We start from the raw sequence: 18,707 nt of genomic DNA, 5'->3' as shown, positions 1-18,707 counted from the left end.
TGTTGGATCAGAAATTATAAAATGCAACTATTGCCTGAGGGTATCTGGGGGAAAAGACCCCGGAGAACAAAAAACCCAGCCTTTAAATGTTTTAAGTGTGACTGGAAAGGTCATTTGAAAAAATATTGTAAACAACCCCCCCCCCCCAACAACTAATAATAGCCAGCCACGGGTCCTGCTCCAGGACTTTGCTGCTCCAGGACTTTGCCTTTGCTGTGATGAATGCCATTATAAATTTCATGCTGATGGCTACCCCCTTATCCCCTTACGTACCAGGGAAAGGGGTGGGGGGAGGCCTGCCCAGGGCCCCAAGAAAAACAATATGGGAAACAGTCTTGTCCAACAGTTTCTGACTTGGCAGCCACAGACTCAGGAAAACAAAGTGGCAATAGTCCCGGCCAGCAGCCCGCACAACAATTTCTAACTTGGCTTCCCCAAAAGTAAAGGTTACTGACTTGCCTACCACGAACAGGAATGTGGCTTTAGATCTGCCGTACTGTGATAATGGTCTTCTGATGCCATCTGCTGGCATATGTAAAGTACCTATCTACAGGTGTATTTGGTCCAATTCCTTCAGCCACAGTAGGACTAATCATTGGCTGGAGTTCTCTTACTGTGAAAGGAATTTTAGTGCATTTGGGTGTAATTGATTCATACTATTCAGGGAAGATTTCTCTCATGAGTTCCACTTTGGATTATCCCATCCAGGCTGGAGACCGTTATAGCAAAACTTCTGTTTTTACCTTATATGCAAATTGGGAAATCTAATGTTCAAGGACAAAGAGGATTTAGAAGTATGGCCAGAGACTTCAACTTGCGATCAAACTAAATGGCAAATCTTTTATTGGACTTGTGGATACTGGAGCTGATGTCACAATTATTTCTGAAGGCTTTTGGCCAACCGCTTTGCCTTTCCAACAAGTCCTCACAGTACTTACTGGAATTGGAACTATGACTAATATATTTCAAAGTCAACAAGTATTAAATTGTTGTGGCCCTGATAAACAGCCAGCCGAAAACCTCATGTGGCTGGCATAGCTATTCTATGGGGAAGAGATTTGTTACAATAATGGGGAGCTTAGGTCAGTATACCTAGTCTATCTGCTCTTATTAAATGAATGATGCTTAATATTAATGATAATCCTTGTTTTGGTTTGAGTAAGGAAGGCCAAGGGGCTAAGACTTTCGTGGCACCCAAAGAACACTCTTCTCGACTTCATTTAGGCTATCCAAATTTCGGATAGCGGCCACTGCTGTTGAAGGGCATCACTATGCACTGGCTCTAAAATGGATATCACAAGAGCCTATATGGACAGAGCAGTGGCCACTGGACCAGGAAAAATTGGGTGCTCTTCAAATCTTAGTAGAACAGTAACAAGCAGGATGTATAGAGGAATCCACCAGTCCATGGAACTCCCCTGTATTTGTTATTAAAAAGAAATCTGGGGCGGGGCGTTGTGGCTCACACCTGTAATCCTAGCACTCTGGGAGGTCTAGATGGGCGGATTGCTCGAGGTCAGGAGTTAGAAACCAGGCTGAGCAAGAGTGAGATCCCATCTCTACTAAAAATAGAAAGAAATTAATTGACCAACTAATATATATAGAAAAAATTAGCCGGGCATGGTGGTGCATGCCTGTAGTCCCAGCTACTCAGGAAGCTGAGGCAACAGGGTTGCTTGAGCCCAGGAGTTTGAGGTTGCTGTGAGCTAGGTTGACTCCATGGCACTCACTCTAGCCTGGGCAACAAAGTGAGACTCTGTTTCAAAAAAAAAAAAAAAGAAAGAAATCTAGTAAATGGCGAATGTTAACTGATTTAAGCAAGATCCATTCAATTATACAACCAATGGGGACTCTTCAGCCAGGACTTCTTTCTCAGGCTATGATTCCTAAAGATTGGTATATTGTAATAGTGGATTTAAAAGACTGCTTTTTTTTATTATTATTTATTTATTTTTTTGATTTTTTTTTATTTCGGCATATTATGGGGATACAGATTTTAAGGTTTCAATAAATGCCCTCCCCCCCACAAGTCTGAGTTTCCAGCATGACTATCCCCCAGATGGTGCACATCTCACTCCTTATGTATATATATACCCGCACCCCTCCCCCCTCCCACCTGCCCAATACCCTATTACTGTAGTATCTATGTGTCCACTTAGGTGCTACTCAGTTAATACCAGTTTGCTGGAGAATATATCTGGTGCTTGTTTTTCCATTCTTGGGATACTTCACTTAGTAGTATGGGTTCCAGCTCTAACCAGGAAAATATAAGATGTGCTATATCACCGTTGTAAAATACTGCCTTTTTAGAATCCTTTTGCAAATATCTGATCCAGAAAAATTTGCCTTTACAGGTCCTGTTTTAAACAATCAGCAAGCAACTAAATGATACCAATGGAAAGTCTTGCCTGAGGGCACCCTTAATAGCTCCACCCTGTGCCAACATTTTGTCAGTCAGCCTTTGGAAATACTACAAAAGTGTTTTCCCCACAGTTATATTATACATTAGATGGATGACATTTTATTTGCATGTTCCTCTAAACAAAAATTAGAACAACAATACCACCAGGCCAACTATGTATTGGCTCAGTTTGGTTTAATAATTGCTTAAGATAAAGTCCAATGAAAGATTTGCCATTTAGTTTGATCTCTAGTTGAGGTCTCTGGCATTAATAAAAGTTTGCCTATATACTTTAGTTTTAGTATTTCTAAACCTTCCTTGACTTTGAACATTGGAACCCTAGATTTTCCAATTTGTATATAAAGTAATAGCAGAAGTTTTGCTGTACGGTCTCCAGCCTGGATAGGATAATCTGAAGTGGAACTCACCATGACTGAAATCTCCCCTGAATAGTCTGAATACATACTGTTTATTCCCAGACTGTGCCTTATGACCTCCATTTGCCTGGAGGAGTCATGCCTCGCATGCTGATAACAATTCTGGGCACAGTGAAGCCAATGCAAACAGGTAAAGAGAGCAAAATTAACAAGCCTAACATATTTGTTGATTGGGTTTTGAAGAAAGAATAGCCTATCTTGAATTTCAGTAAAATTTTTAAAATTACATATTTAGAATCTTGTCTATATTCTCATATGGGGTTATCTCATAAATCGATATATGTTCCCACATAATCTAAGTGCCAGGGTCAAGTAAATGGTAACACATTCTATTCTATATTTTGATATGTATTCTGTAAGTTAAATTTCATGGTTGAAGGTAGGGCAAGCAAAATTCCTATCCCCTTTTTATCAGCAAAACTGGGGTTCAGGTTCTACAGATGGTAATTGGCAGGCCTGAGAACCCAGATTTCTTAGTAGATACTATTTGCTGAAAGAGTTTGAGGAAATTCTACACATTAAAAAGTTCATCAAACTCGGGAGGCTGAGGCAGGAGGATTGCTTGAGCCCAGGAGTTTGAGGTTTCTGTGAGCTAGGCTGAGGCCACGGCACTCCAGCACGGGGAACAGAGTGAGACTCTGTCTAAAAAAAAAAAAAAGTTCAATAAATAAAGTTGAAATAAATCAGCCTTTGCCACTTTGACTGATTTGGCTGAGGTGGGCTAGGATGGGGTGAGGATTTATTTATGGCTATCCTGGGACACCCTGCCCTGGTTGTCACCACTGGATATGCAGTCCTTACATATAATACAAAGAGGCTGAATGTCCTGAATCTATCTGGTGTGCCTGTCCCCGAGGTTAGTGGAACCATTAAAGCTCCTGCAGCCATTCATGGTCTATGTCTCTGGGTCTTATAGACAGTACATAAAACATACAAATTCAAGCCATGTACAGCTTTATTCAAGAATCCATAAACAGCCTCTGTGTCTGTCACCTTGCTCCTGGTGAATTAACAGGAGCCACATCCTATCACCAGCAGATGGACTCAGCTTCTGATCTGACAATTTTACACGAATAGCCCATCCACTGCACCTCCAGCCAGCCTCCTCTGGTTTTGCATGGTGCTTACCACCCTGAGCCAACCCTTCTTTCCACATAGCCTAGCCAACTTCTCTAAGCACAGTACTCTCCTGCATAATAAAGCTCATCTCACAGGAAATTACGAAATATATATATCCTCTGCCTCTGTCTATATGCATGCTTCCTCCCAACAAAATGTAGAACTTAGCACACCTTATCCTTTGCACACAGCACTCGTGATTTGTCAGTATTCATTAACATCTGCTCTCCTCCTCCACAACCCCTAACACAGAGAACCACACCAGTATCCCTGGCCTTATTAGGGTCATTGCACTAGAAAATTTAATTCCAATAATGCTAGAGATGTAGACTGAGACTGTGACAAATCAAAACTAATTCTGGCTGATATGGTTAAGGGTAGTAAGCAGAAAAAATCGTTGCTTAGTCTTGCAAATTCTATGAGGAATTGCATGGGGGAAAAAAGTGCTTAAAGAGCCGGGTGTGGTGGCTCATGCCTGTAATTCTAGCACTCTGGGAGGCTGAGGGAGGTGCATCATTTGAGGTCAGGAGTTGAGACCAGCTCGAGCAAGAGCCAGATCTTGTCTCTACTAAAAATAGAAAAAAATTAGCCAGATGACTAAAAATAGAAAAGAAAAAAATAGCCGGGTGGTGTAGTGGTGAATGCCTATAGTCTCAGCTACTGGGGAGCCTGAGGCAGGAGGATCCCTTGAGTTCAGGAGTTCAGATCAGCCTGGGGAACTGACATAGCAAAACCCTGTCTCAAACAAAAACCACCACTCAGAATCTGCTCCTATAAGTCTAGACAAGACCTATCTACTTACCTAGAGCAGGCCTGCTCAGTTCCAATTTCCTGATTGAAATTTACTTCTTGTAAGGTGTGTAGGATGATCTCTTCATTCAGAGAAAGACAGGTAAATAGTAGTGGCCTTATTAAGTAAAACAGGATAATATTTCAGTACAATTTAAAAGTCTCAATATTCAGTGGAGAAAAATGCATATATATATACTCAGGCAGAGAGGTTCAGATGTGTAGTATCTTTTTCATTATAGTAAAATGAAAAAATTCCAGGCTAAGAGTTGACCCTGCATTTCAGTCTTGGTCATACCACATTTATTAGATATCTAAAATATTTTTAAGTGGGAACAAGGGAAATTATGTATTTAAGTAATATCTACTTATGCTATTTTTCTAAAATTACTAAATAGGCTTTTAATATAGAGTCTTTGGAAACTGTATTTCCTAATAGTGATTGTCTGGGGGTAATTGTTTCTTGTAACAAATTCATAAATCATGCTAGTAATTTCAACAAACAAGATAGGGGTAGAAGGAAATAGAATGGTTGGACCTCTGGAACAAAAGGAGTTAGTGGATTTCTATGGAATTTTATTTATCTCTGTTTATCTTTAAGTTCTTCTAAGTTTAAGTAATTGGGAAAAAATAGCACAGTTAATTTAGTTGAGATTTTTACCATCAGAAAGACAAATTCTGGCCGGGGACGGTGGCTCACGCCTGTAATCCTAGCACTCTGGGAGGCCAAGGCGGGTGGATCGCTTTAGGGCAGGAGTTTGAAACCAGCCTGAGCAAGAGCAAGAGCAAGACCCTGTCTCTACTAAAAATAGAAAGATATTAATTGACCAACTAAAAATATACGGAGAAAAAATTAGCCAGGCATGGTGGCACATGCCTGTAGTACCAGCTACTTGGAAGCCTGAGGCAGTAGGATCGCTTGAGCCCAGGAGATTGAGGTTGCTGTGAGCTAGGACACCATGGCACTCACTCTAGCCTGGGCAACAAAGTGAGACTCTGTCTCAAAAAAAAAAAAAAGACAAATTCTTTCCAATTAATGAAACATTTTTAAGTTAGTAAGTACAGATATGCAAAATTATTATCCGTTTTATAAAAACTCTGTGCAACCAATGTAATACTTTCTCACCTAAAGTGAAACCTAAAATCAGGATGTTATCTCAGTATTGAAAATTAATGCCTCAGCAGCTATTGTAATTGTGGAAACCCTAAGATAAAAAACTGTCAGGAAAAAGGCTGTGGAAAAGAGATCATAGTGCCTCTGAAAAAATATGTAAAATTCCATTATGTATTTTAGGGAAAATGAACATGCATATATAAAAGAAACAATGCTGTAAATAGTGATTTTTTATGTGGCAGGGAAATTATGTCTAGATCACATAACATTAATTCAGGTGTGTGTGTGTGTTGAGTTATTTTTACATAGCTGGTGACACTGTAAATCCTTTTGGGATGCAATTTGACAGTGTGTGCCAAGAGCTGTAAGAACTTAAGAGTCATTTTAGCCCCCAAATGCCATATCTGATGATTTATCATAAAGTCATACACCCAAAGATGTTCACCAGTTTCCTGACAATGAAGTAGAAGTAATCTAAATGTCAACAATGAAGGAATGGTTTAGTAGAGAGTATAATCTATTTGACGGCATATTGTGTAATCACTAAATATAGTAACTATGAAAGCCAAATAACAACCTTCAAAAATGCATATACCAGCCAGGTGTGATGGCTCACATCTGTAATCCTAGCACTCTGGGAGGCCTAGGTGGGAGGATTGCTCGAGGTCAGGAGTTCAAGACCAGCCTCAGCAAGAAAAAGACCCCATCTCTACTAAAAATAGAAATAAATTAGTCGAACAACTAAAAACATATAGAAAAAATTAGCAGGGCAGGTGGGCGCAAGCCTGTCATCCCAGCTACTTGGGAGGCTGAGGCAGAATTTCTTGAGCCCAGGAGTTTGAGGTTGCTGTGAGCTAGGCTGACGCCACAGCACTCTAGCCCAGGTAACATAGTGAGACTCTGTCTCAAAAAAAAAATAAATAAAATGCATATACTGTCATGTTTAATGAAAAGTACAATGTTTGTTCACTGTTTTAAAATGTGAACAAGAATATACCAAAATTATAATAGCATGTTAAGTTGGAGAGATGGCTTTGTTCTCTTTCCTTCAAAATGTGTAATAGTAAGGTGCTGATATAGAAATATGTTAAATTATTATCACAACAGCAATTTTAAGAATGATCATAATTGTTACTGAAAGATCAGCACTTGTCCCTGAGGCTGCATCAGAAGAACATGTATAAGTGGTTTGAGGAGAAGAAAAAAAGAGTTAATTAATTTGCCGGCAAATGAGGAGGTGGGGACACTCTCAACTCAAAGTACCAACATCCTGCCTCTGAGCTGAAGTACAGAGCTTTTGTTTGTTTGTTTTGAGACAGAGTCTCGCTTTGTTGCTCAGGCTAGAGTGAGTGCCGTGGCATCAGCCTAGCTCACAGCAACCTCAAACTCCTGGGCTCAAGCAATCTCCCGAGTAGCTGGGACTACAGGCATGTGCCACCGTGCCCAGCTAATTTTTTCTATATATATTAGTTGGCCAATTAATTTCTTTCTATTTATAGTAGAGACGGGGTCTTGCTCTTGCTCAGGCTGGTTTCGAACTCCTGACCTCAAGCGATCCACCTGCCTCCGCCTCCCAGAGGATTACAGGCGTGAGCCACCCTGCCTGGCCAAGTACAGAGCTTTGGAAGGTTCTGATTACTCCCATAGTCCCATGTTTGGCTAAAACAATCTCATGACCCCACCCCAGGCAATTCCCCCAAGCCATCCATCTCCTGTGGCACAAAAAACAAAGGACACTCTCCTGCCCCTCTCAACCACTGGCCTGAAGCAGGGACATAGGTTTTAGTTCTTAAAAAGGGTGAGGGGGTTTTGAAGAGATAGAAAACATTTTTACCCCTTTTCAGGCCATTCTCTCTGTTACATACTGGCCTGGTAAATTTTAGACGTTGTCAGTGTATATTTGGAACCTTGGAGATTATAAAATCTCAGTGTATTTACATAGTCTGCAAGTTGGGCAAATTGTTCCTCTAGTCTAACTGCAATAGCCATTTTTGATTCTCTAAAAGTGTATTAATCAAATGGTAAAGAGTGGTGGGTGTTGGGGGAAGGCAGATCCCCAAACTCACAATTAGCCAAGCTGTAGTATAATGGGGATTAGTACAGTCTTGCTAGGATGCCAGTGAATTGTGTCCTCCATAAAAATCTCCAAACAGTTCTTCAAATAAGAGGATTCTGAGCAGTCTGGAGCAATGGTGGTATCCATGAGACTTTTAAAAATAATTCATATAAGAAAAAAAATGAGATGGGAAAGCGCTGTCAAGGTAGTGATTTTTCAAAAAGCAGGACACAAAGCTGTAAAATAGTTTTAATCCAGTTTTAAAAAATAAAAATTTATATCTAATTATAATAATTGGTTAATAGTAAGCTCTACATATATGCCAGGCACTGTTCTGTAAGTGCTTTACTTATTTAATCCTTATAAGAAACCTATGAGGTAGTTAGGATTAGGAAACTCAGATACAGAGGGGTTAAGTAACTTGCCTTCAAGTAACCTAGTCAAGATCAACATAGTGTATAAAGAAAAAATACTTGATTAATTCTTAGATCCAGAGTGTAATAATAGGTAATTTTTATTGTCTTATTTATATGGTTACATATTTTCCTAGTTTTTCTATAATGAACTTAATTTGTTTTATAATAAAATTATTTAAGAATAAATTATTCAAGTTTTATAGTCAATAAGATTACTCTATAAAATAGGATTGAATAGAGTGTTGTGTGCTATCAACTGAAGGAAATGATGAGGTTCATAAATTTAGAAAGGAGACCTTTATTTCTCATAATGGGTTGTGGCTCACAGGGTGGCCATTCTGCCAGCCTGGGAAGCAATAGGCTTGGGCAGAAGCCAAGAGCATGTGCTTGGAGAGAGGAACAACAGGAACAGGAATTTATGCTGAGCAGGGTGGCCAAATATACATATTTAACAAGCTATGGGAGGAGTCATGAGTATTTATGAAAGGAGAAGCCTGCACATGCTCAATTCAGTAGTGGGTGTAGTAGCTATGGTCCCAGCTACACGGGAGGCTGAGACAGGAGGATTGCTTGAGCTCAGGAGTTTGAGGTTGCTGTGAGCTGTGGTCTCGCCATTACACTCTAGCCAGGCAACAGAGTGAGACCCTGTCTCAAAAAAAAAAAAAAAAAAAAAAAAAACTCTAAAATTTAAGCATACACCACCTAAAACATCTCTAAAAATGCATAAATACAAAGTTGACAGATTACAATTATTTAAAAGTTAATGTGCACACATTGACAAAGCCTGGAACTAACCATGTGATAATGGCAAGACTGTGAACCTTTCTCCTATTTTAATTTCTGCCAGTGTTGTAATAATAAGGCTCTTGTGGATTTTGTTCAATAAATAATAGCTTAAAAATTACTGCAAATATCTGAATCTAAGTATATGTCCCTGATGAGCTAATTACATGTTACATTTTCCAGTTATTAAAAAAACACATTGTTTCCACTGTTATGTTTTTGTGGTGCTTTTAAAAAAATCTGTCTTGAAATTTCAGTGAGAAGTGTGGAATTAATTGTGTGTGTACAGCCTATACCTTGGCCTAGAACCTTTCCAATAAGAGGTTCTTAATAATAAACTCCACATTTATAGGAATAAAACTTTGTTTGTTGCTCATTCATTTTTTTCTTCTCTTAGTCTTCAACATGCATTGCCAGTGCACACAAAATCATTTAATTTATCATCTGTACACTTTTCCTTAATATTCATTAGATTCTCCATGCTTGGGTTCTCTTTTTTCCCTATCCTAAAACTTAAAATACTAGAAAGACCTATTTGAATGATGTATCCCTAGAAAGCATTTAACATTTCAGTGGGCCAGGTCCAGTGGCTCATGCCTGTAATCCTAGCACTTTGGGAGGCTGAGGCAGGAGGATTGCTTGAGCTCAGGATTTCCAGACGAGCCTGAGCAAGAGTGAGGCCCCGTCTGTACTATAAATGGAAAGAAATTAGCCAAAACAACTAAAAATAGAAAAAATTAGCTGGGCACGGTTGCACATGCTTATAGTCCCAGCTACTCGGAAGGCTGAGACAAGAGGATCGCTTGAGCCCGGGAGTTTGAGGTTGCTGTGAGCTAGGCTGATGGCATGGCACTCTAGCCTGGGCAACAGAGTGAGACTCTGTCTCAAAAAACCAAAAAACTAGTGTTTAGTTTAAATAAAAGTCATAGTCTCATGTCAATTCCAGCCTGAAATCATTTTTTTCTTTATATGCTAAATATACAAGTAGAAAGTTATATACTCAATTTAACTATAATCATATGTGATGTCATTATCTACCTGATATTAAATTCTTCTTTTGGAAGATAAATCTGTTTCTTTTGTAGTAGAAATACAAAATCAACTGGGTGTGGTGACTCACGCCTGTAATCCTAGCACTCTGGGAGGCTGAGGCTGACAGATGGTTGGAGCTCAGGAGTTTGAGACCAGCCTCAGCAAGAGCGAGACCCTGTCTCTACCGAAAAATAGAAAGAAATTAGCTGGACAACTAAAGTATATAAAAAATTAGCCGGGCATGGTGGTGCATGCCTGTAGTCCCAGCTACTCGGGAGGCTGAGGCAGCAGGATTGCTTGAGCCCAGGAGTTTGAGGTTGCTGTGAGCTAGGCTGATGCCATGGCACTCTAGCTCAGGCAACAGAGTGAGACTCTGTCTCAAAAAGTAAATAAATGAATAATAATAATAGCAAAAAATATTAAATTATCTGTTTTAATTGTTAACCACATGAGAATCTGTCTATATTATGACTTTTCAGTTTTGGAAATCTGTCGCAGTACAACAGACTCACCACGTGGTGGCACCCAAAAGCCAAGAAACCAATATCATACAGACGTGTATTAGGCTTGTGTTTCTTTAGGCAGATAGCTCTCTTGTGGAGAGCAACAGGAAATAAACAGCATTGTCTAAGGCAGTCATATTAAAAGGATCCTGTAAATGTTCTGTATCTTAATCTGGGTGGTAGTTACATAGGTGAATATATATGTAAAAATTCATGAAGCTAGGCTGGGCGTGGTGGCTCACGCCTGTAATCCTAGCACTCTGGGAGGCCGAGGTGGGCGGATTGCTCGAGGTCAGGAGTTCGAAACCAGCCTGAGCAAGAGCGAGACCCCATCTCTACTATAAATAGAAAGAAATTAATTGGCCAACTAATATATATATATATACAAAAAAAAAAAAAAATTAGCCGGGCATGGTGGCGCATGCCTGTAGTCCCAGCTACTTGGGAGGCTGAGGCAGCAGGATTGCTTGAGCCCAGGAGATTGAGGTTGCTGTGAGCTAGGCTGATGCCATGGCACTCACTCTAGCCAGGGCAACAAAGCGAGACTCTGTCTCCAAAAAAAAAAAAAAAAAAAAAAAAAATTCATGAAGCTTTATACTTAAGATTTGTGCATTTTTTACTATATATGTTGTATGTCAATAAAAAATTTATGTGACTACAAATGAGAATCATTTTACATAAGCCATCTTAAAATTTCCTCTATTGTTGAACACAGTAACAAAAAATTTCAGAGGGAATACTAGGTATAAGCAATCTTCCTAGACAGTATAAAACTATTTTATAATAGTTATTTTAGCTTATTGCAATATATTTAAAACTATTTAAAATTGTCAATTTAAGTCAAAACTGCACTATCAACAGCACAACAGTGCAATGGGTGAATAAATAATGGGTATAATCATTTTTTTGAGACAGAGTCTCTGTTGCCTGGGCTAGAGTGCCATGACGTCAACTCTCAGCCTCAAACTCCTGGGCTCAAGCCATCCTTCTGCCTCAGACTCCCAAGTAGCTGGAGTACAGGCATGCGCCACCATGCCCGGCTAATTTTTTCTATATATTTTTTAGTTGTCTGGCTAATTTCTATGTTTGGTAGAGACAGGGTCTCGCTCTTGCTCAGGCTGCTCTTAAACGACTGACCTGGAGTGATCCTCCCACCTCAGCCTCCCAGAGTGCTAGGATTACAGGCATGAGCCACCGTGCCTGGCCAATATATGCCTTTTAATGCAAATAGAATTGTATTAAATTCTAACTGGTTGTGATCTATTAGTTGTAAACACCACTGCACTTGGATCAGCCACTTCAGCCGTTTTTTAAAATTAAAAAAAAAAATGTTACAGATACAATTGAAGCTCCTTTATACCCTCCCTAATTCCATTTCTTTCTGTCTCTCCCCAGGGGTAACTACCATGTTGAACAAGATGTGCATGTGTTTTTGGAGATCCCTTATAGGCCTGAAATCTCTCTCGCATACACCAAATGTTTAAATATTTTCCTTTGTCTTCCAGGAAAAAAGGAAAATAACAAAAAGACAAAAAATAACAAATCGATTGTTAACAGTTATTAAGTCACAACAGGATCTTCAAGCATCTTTTTAAGACAGATTAATTTCACATTATTGCAATAGTAAGGGTTGCAAAGGTCCTCTGAAAAGCTATTCACAAATTGTGCTAGCTTCCTGATTAATGTTGCTAATGAAAATGAGAGAAAGACCTGCCCATCAAACTTGGCTCATGTAAGGTCATTGAGTTATGATCAGATGGCATCATTATAATGTATTTCAACCTCAGGAGAGATTTAAAAAAAAAAAAGACAATAACAACTCTTTCTATCCACTTCGAAGCAGACATTGGTTGTCATCAAAGTCTTCCATTCTGCTTCTGCACAAGGTGATGGTCGAGGGGGCTGGGGATGTTAAGGGCTACTTGGACCTGTGAACAATGAAGAAACTTCATAAGCAGAGTGATAAAACCGATGCGGCCATGTCTGAACATTTTTGAAGAAAGAAAGTTTTAAAAAACATTTTGAATGGTCTCTAGTGTTTTGATAGTCTGAAACTTCTTCCTAATTGCTTATTTTTAAAGGAACCCAAATTAGGCCTAACCTAAACAAATGAGTCACTTCCGATTTTGGCAAGCACTGTAAGCAGTATAAAAGGGGTCTTTAAAAAGTTCATGGAAATGCATGAAAAAAACTGTGCATGGATTTCAAAATTTTTTGCACCAAAATAAACTTGTACTTGTCTGAACAGGATGTAGTTTGAGCCACTAAGAAGGATAAGACATCAGTTTGGGCGATACACAGTGGCTCGCACCTGGTAGTCACAGCTCCTTGGGAGGCTGAGAAAGGAGGATCACCTGAGCCCAGGAGTTTGAGGTTTCAGTGAACTATGATGACACAATTGCACTCTAGCCTGGGCAACAGAGCAAGACTCTGACCCTGTCACACACACACACACACACACACAGACATCAATTTGAAAATAGCCCCCGATCAAAGCAACAGGAAATTCTGCTAAAATTGAAGCCAGAATAATCATTAAATTTATGGTGAAGCTTGAGTGGAAAATAGGGAAATCACTGATAATTCATGAAAAGTTTATGGGGACAATGCCCCCAAAACATCAGCAGTTTACATACGGTAGCTCAGTTTAAGAAGAGACAAGACAATGTTGAAGATGAAACCTGTAGTGGCAGACCATCTACATCAATTTGTGAGGAAAAAATTAAAGAGAACCTGATAACGAACATCGGAAACAATAGCTAACACCATAGACATCTCAATTGGTTCAGCTTATACAATTCTAACTGAAAAATTAAAGTTGAGCACACTGTACACTTGATGGGTGCCAAAATCATTGCATCCAGATCAGCTGAAGACAGAGAAGAGCTTTTCAATGGAAATTTTAAACAATCTGGATCAAGATCCTGAGGCATTTCTCTAAAGAATTGTAATAGGAGATGAAATGTGGCTTTACCAGTACAATTCTGAAAATAAGTCACAATCAAAGCACTGGCTACCAAGAGGTGGACATGGTCCAGTCAAAGCAAAAGCAGACTGGTCAAGAGCAAGGGTCATGGCAATAGTGTTTTTGGATGCTCAAGGCATTTTGCTGGTTGACTTTATGGAGGGCCAAATAATGATAACATCTGCTTATTAGGAGAGTGTTTTGAGAAAGCCAAATCTTTAGCAGAAAAATGCCCAGGAAATCTTCACCAGAGAGTCCTCCACTGTGACAATGCTCCTGCTCATTCCTCTCATCAAACAGGCACAGTTTTATAAGAGTTTCATTAGGAAATCAGTAGGCATCCACCTTGCAGTCCTGATGTGGCTCATTTTGACCCCCCTCCAATCTTAAAAAGTCGGTAAAGAGCACCCATTTATAATGTAAAAAAGACTGCATTGACATGGTTAAATTCCCAGGACCCTCCGGTCTTTAGGAATGGACTAAATGGCTGGTATCACCACTTATAAAAGTATCTTGAATTTGTCAAATATTGTAGCCACTAGCCACATGTGCTATTTAAATGCAAATTTAAATCAATTAAAGTAAAATAAAATATTCATTTTCCTTAGTAGCAATAGCCACATTTCTAATGCCAAATGCCACATGAGTAGTACAGACATAGACTGTCCCTATCATTGCAGAAATTCAGGATGGTGCTAATCTACAAGTCTCTCCTTCCCTCTCTATTTTATTCTGTCCAATTTAATTGTTGGAAAAAACCAAATCATTTGTCTTATAGAATTCTCCACATTCTGGACTTTACTGACCGAATTGCTATGGTGTCTTTAAACATGTTCCTCTGTCCCGTGCATTTTCTATAAACTGGTGGTTAGAACTAGAGACTAAAAGGCTTACTCTTTTTGTGAGCTCAAGTTCCACCATGTGATCTTGAGCATATAACTTGGAATATCAGTTCTCTCATATTTAAAGTGGAAATGAAAACAGTACTTATAAGGTTGTTGTGAAAACTAAATGAAATAATTATTACAAAATGCTTAGCTTGGCACATGAATTTAGCATATATATTATTATTTACATGATTATCGTTGTTATTAGGCAGCAAGTCTCAAATCCCAGTCCATCAATATCCTCTGGGTACAGAACTAAAGTTTTCTGGAGATTCTAACTCAGTAGGTTTGTGGCCCCCAAAAATCTGTATTTGTAACAAATTCTTAGACAATTTGTGATGCATTTGTAGGTTTGGAAATTGATGGCTTTGTGATGTGTCAATTTGGCTAGGCTGATCTAAAGTTCCCAGAATTCCCTTTCTAGAGTATTTCTTGTTATGTTGAATGGCAACAGATCTCTTGCAAGAGTCAGAAGATGAAAAGGATGCAGCAGATATTTTGTAGCATACACATACTTTTTCCCAGTTATTCGATCAAACATAATCTAGGCCAGGTGCGGTGGCTCACGCCTGTAATCCTAGCTCTCTGGGAGGCTGAGGCGGGCGGATTGTTTGAGGTCAGGAGGTCGAGACCAACCTGAGCAAGAGCGAGGCCCCGTCTCTACTATAAATAGAAATAAATTGGCCAACTAATATATATAGAAAAAATTAGCCAGGCATGGTGGCGCATGCCTGTAGTCCCAGCTACTCGGGAGGCTGAGGCAGAAGGATCGCTTGAGCCCAGGAGTTTGAGGTTGCTGTGAGGTAGGCTGACACCACGGCACTCACTCTAGATTGGGCAACAAAGTGAGACTCTGTCTCAAAAAAAACAAACAAAAAACCCCCCAAAACAAAACAAACCCATAATCTAGATACTATTGTGCAGGGATTTTGCAATTGTAGTTGAAGTCCCTAATTAGTTCATTTTAGAGTAATCAAAAGGGAGATTATCCAGGGTGGCTCTGCCTTTATCAGTTGGAAGGCTTTTATTTTATCTTATTTTATGTATTTTATTTTTGGTAGATAGGGTCTCTTTCTGTCAGCTAGGCTAGAGTGCAGTGACTCCATCATAGCTCACCGGAACCTCAAACTCCCAGACTCAAGCAATTCTCCTGCCTCAGCCTCCTAAGTAGCTGAGACTACAGGTGCATGCCACCACACCCAGCTAATTTTAAGGTCCTGCTATGTTATCTAAGCTGGACTCAAACTACTGGCATCAAGGGATTTTCCTGCCTTGGCCTCCCAAAGTGCTAGGATTATAGGTGTGAGCCACCGTGCCTGGGCTGGGAGAGCCTTTAAAAGAAGGCTTTGCCCAGGCCCAGCAGGCCTTACTAGTGAATTCTGTCATACATTTAAAGAAGAACTAATACCAATTCTTCACAAATTCTTCCAAAATATAGAAGAGGAGGAAACACTTTCCAACTCATTCTATGATATCTGGTGCCAAAATCAAAGACATCACACACACACACAAAAGACTAATATCTTTTTGAATATAGATGCAAAAATTCTCAAGAAAACATGAGTGAACTGAATTCAGTAGCATATAAAAAAGGATTATATTCCAACCAAGTAGGATTTATTCCAGGAATGCAAGAAGGGACAAAAACCACATTATCATTTCAGTAGATTCAGAAAAAGTATTTGACAAAATTAAATAATGTTTAGGATAAAAGCGATGAATGAATCAGAAATAGAAGGAAACTTCCTCAACCCAATACAGGGCATCTATGAAAAACCAACCACTAGCATCATACTTAATGGTAAAATATTGAATGCTTTCCCCCTAAGGTTTGCAAAAAGATAAGAATATCCCCTCTAATCAACATATTACTGCAGGTTCTATCTGGAGAAATTGGGCAAGAAAATTAAATAAAAGGTATCCAGATGGGATAGAAAGAAGTAAAACTACTTTTATTTGGAGATGACATGATCTTGTATATAGAAAGCCCTAAGGGAATCCACTATAATGTTATTTGAACTAATAAAGGAGGTTAATGAGCTTACGGGATATAAGGTCAGTATACAGATTCAATTGTATTTCTATACATTTGCAGCAAACAATCTGAAAATGAAATTAAGAAAGCAATTCCATTTACAATAGCATGAAAATGAATAAAAGACTTAGGAATAAACAAAAGTATAAAACTTATAAACCTACAAAACATTGTTGAAAGAAATTTTAAAAGACCTAAATAAATGGAAAGACACCCTATGTTCATGTATCAGAAGACTTAATACTGTTAAAATGGCAACACTCCCCAAATCAACCTATGCATTCAATTGAATCCCCATCAAAATTCCAGGTACAGCCTGGCTTGGTAAGACACACCTGTAGTCCCAGCTACTCAGGAGGCTGAGTCTGGAGGATGGCTTGAGCCCAGGAGTTTGAGGCCAGCCTACGCAATACACGGAGACTCCATCTCTTAAAAAAAATTCAGCTACACTCTTTGTAGAAATTGACAGGCTGGTCCCAAAATGTATGTGGAAATGCAAGGGACCCAGAATAATCAAAGCAATCTTGAAAAAGAACACAGAATTTACACTTCCTGTGGAGAATTTACACTTCCTGATTTCCAAACTTATTACAAAGCTATAATCATCAAGATTAGTGTGGTAATGGCACAAGGATAGACATATATATTAATGGAAAAGAACTGCGAATCCAGAAATAAGCTCTCTTACATTCACAGTCAATCGATTTTTTATAAGGGCACCAAGATAATTAGTGAAGGAAAGAAGAGTTTTTCCAGCACATGGGTTGAGACAACTGGATATTCACATGTAAAAGAATGAAGTTGAACCTTGTACCTCACACTACACACAAAAATTATTTCAAAAGGGATCACAGGTCTAAATGTAAGAGCTAAAACTGTAAAACACTTAGAATAAAACATAGGAGTAAATGTTCTTGATCTAGGGTTAGAGAATGGTTTCTTATTATGACACTAATGGCACAAGTGACAAAACATTTATCTATATAAATTGGACTTCTTCAAAATTAAAAACTTTTGTGCTTCAAAGGATAACATGAAGACAGTGAAAGGACAGCGAAAAGACAGCCTACTAATTAGGAGAAAATATTTGTACATTATATAGTTGATAAAGGACTGTATTCAGAACATATAAAGAATGCTTACAATTCAACAATAAAAAGACAACCCCATTTACAAAATGGACAAAGGATTTGAATAGACATTTTTCAAAGAAGATGTATTAATGGTCAATAAGCACATGAAAAGATGCTCAACATCATTAGTCATTAGGGAAATGCAAATCAAACCATAATTATATACTATTTCACATCCATTAGGGTAGCTAAGAATTTCGTTGTTTTTTTTTTTTTTTTTTTTTGAGACAGAGTCTCATTCTGTCACCGGGGCTAGAGTGCCATGCCATCAGCCTAGCTCACAGCAACCTCAAACTCCTGAGCTCCAATGATCCTACTGCCTCAGCCTCCTGAGTAGCTGGGATGCCAGGCTAATTATATATATATATATTTTTAAATTTTATTTATTCATTTATTTATTTATTTTTTGAGACAGTGTCTCACTCTTTTGCCTGGGCTAGAGTGCTGTGGTGTCAGCCTAGCTCACAGCAACCTCAAACTCCTGGGCTCAAGTGATCCTCCTGCCTCAGCCTCCCAAGTAGCTGGGAATAAGGCATGTGCCACCATGCCCAGCTAATTTTTTCTATATATATTTTTAGTTGGCCAATTAATTTCTTTCTATTTATAGTAAAGACGGGGTCTCGCTCTTGCTCAGGCTGATCTCGAACTCCTGACCTCAAGCAATCCTCCCACCTCAGCCTCCCAGAGTGCTAGGATTATAGGCATGAGACACCACGCCCGGCCCTAGAATTTCTTAAAAATAGACAATAGCGAGTGTTAATGAAAATGTAAAGAAATTGAAATCCTCATTAGTTACTGATGGGAATCTAAAATAGCGTTGCTGCTTTGGAAAACAGTTTGGCAGTTCCTCAAAATATTAGACGTAGAACTACCATATGACCCAGCGATTCTACTTCTCAGTATATACCCAAGAGAATATATGTTCACACAAAAATTTTTGCACAAAAGGTCATAGCAGCATTATGTGTAATGTAAATGACCCAAATATCTATCAAATGATGAATGGATAAATTTTTACATGTGGTGTATTTACACAA

This window comes from Microcebus murinus, chromosome 6, assembly GCF_040939455.1.
Source record: "Microcebus murinus isolate Inina chromosome 6, M.murinus_Inina_mat1.0, whole genome shotgun sequence".
NCBI lineage: Eukaryota > Metazoa > Chordata > Mammalia > Primates > Cheirogaleidae > Microcebus > Microcebus murinus.
Note: the sequence above shows the minus strand (reverse complement) of the source record.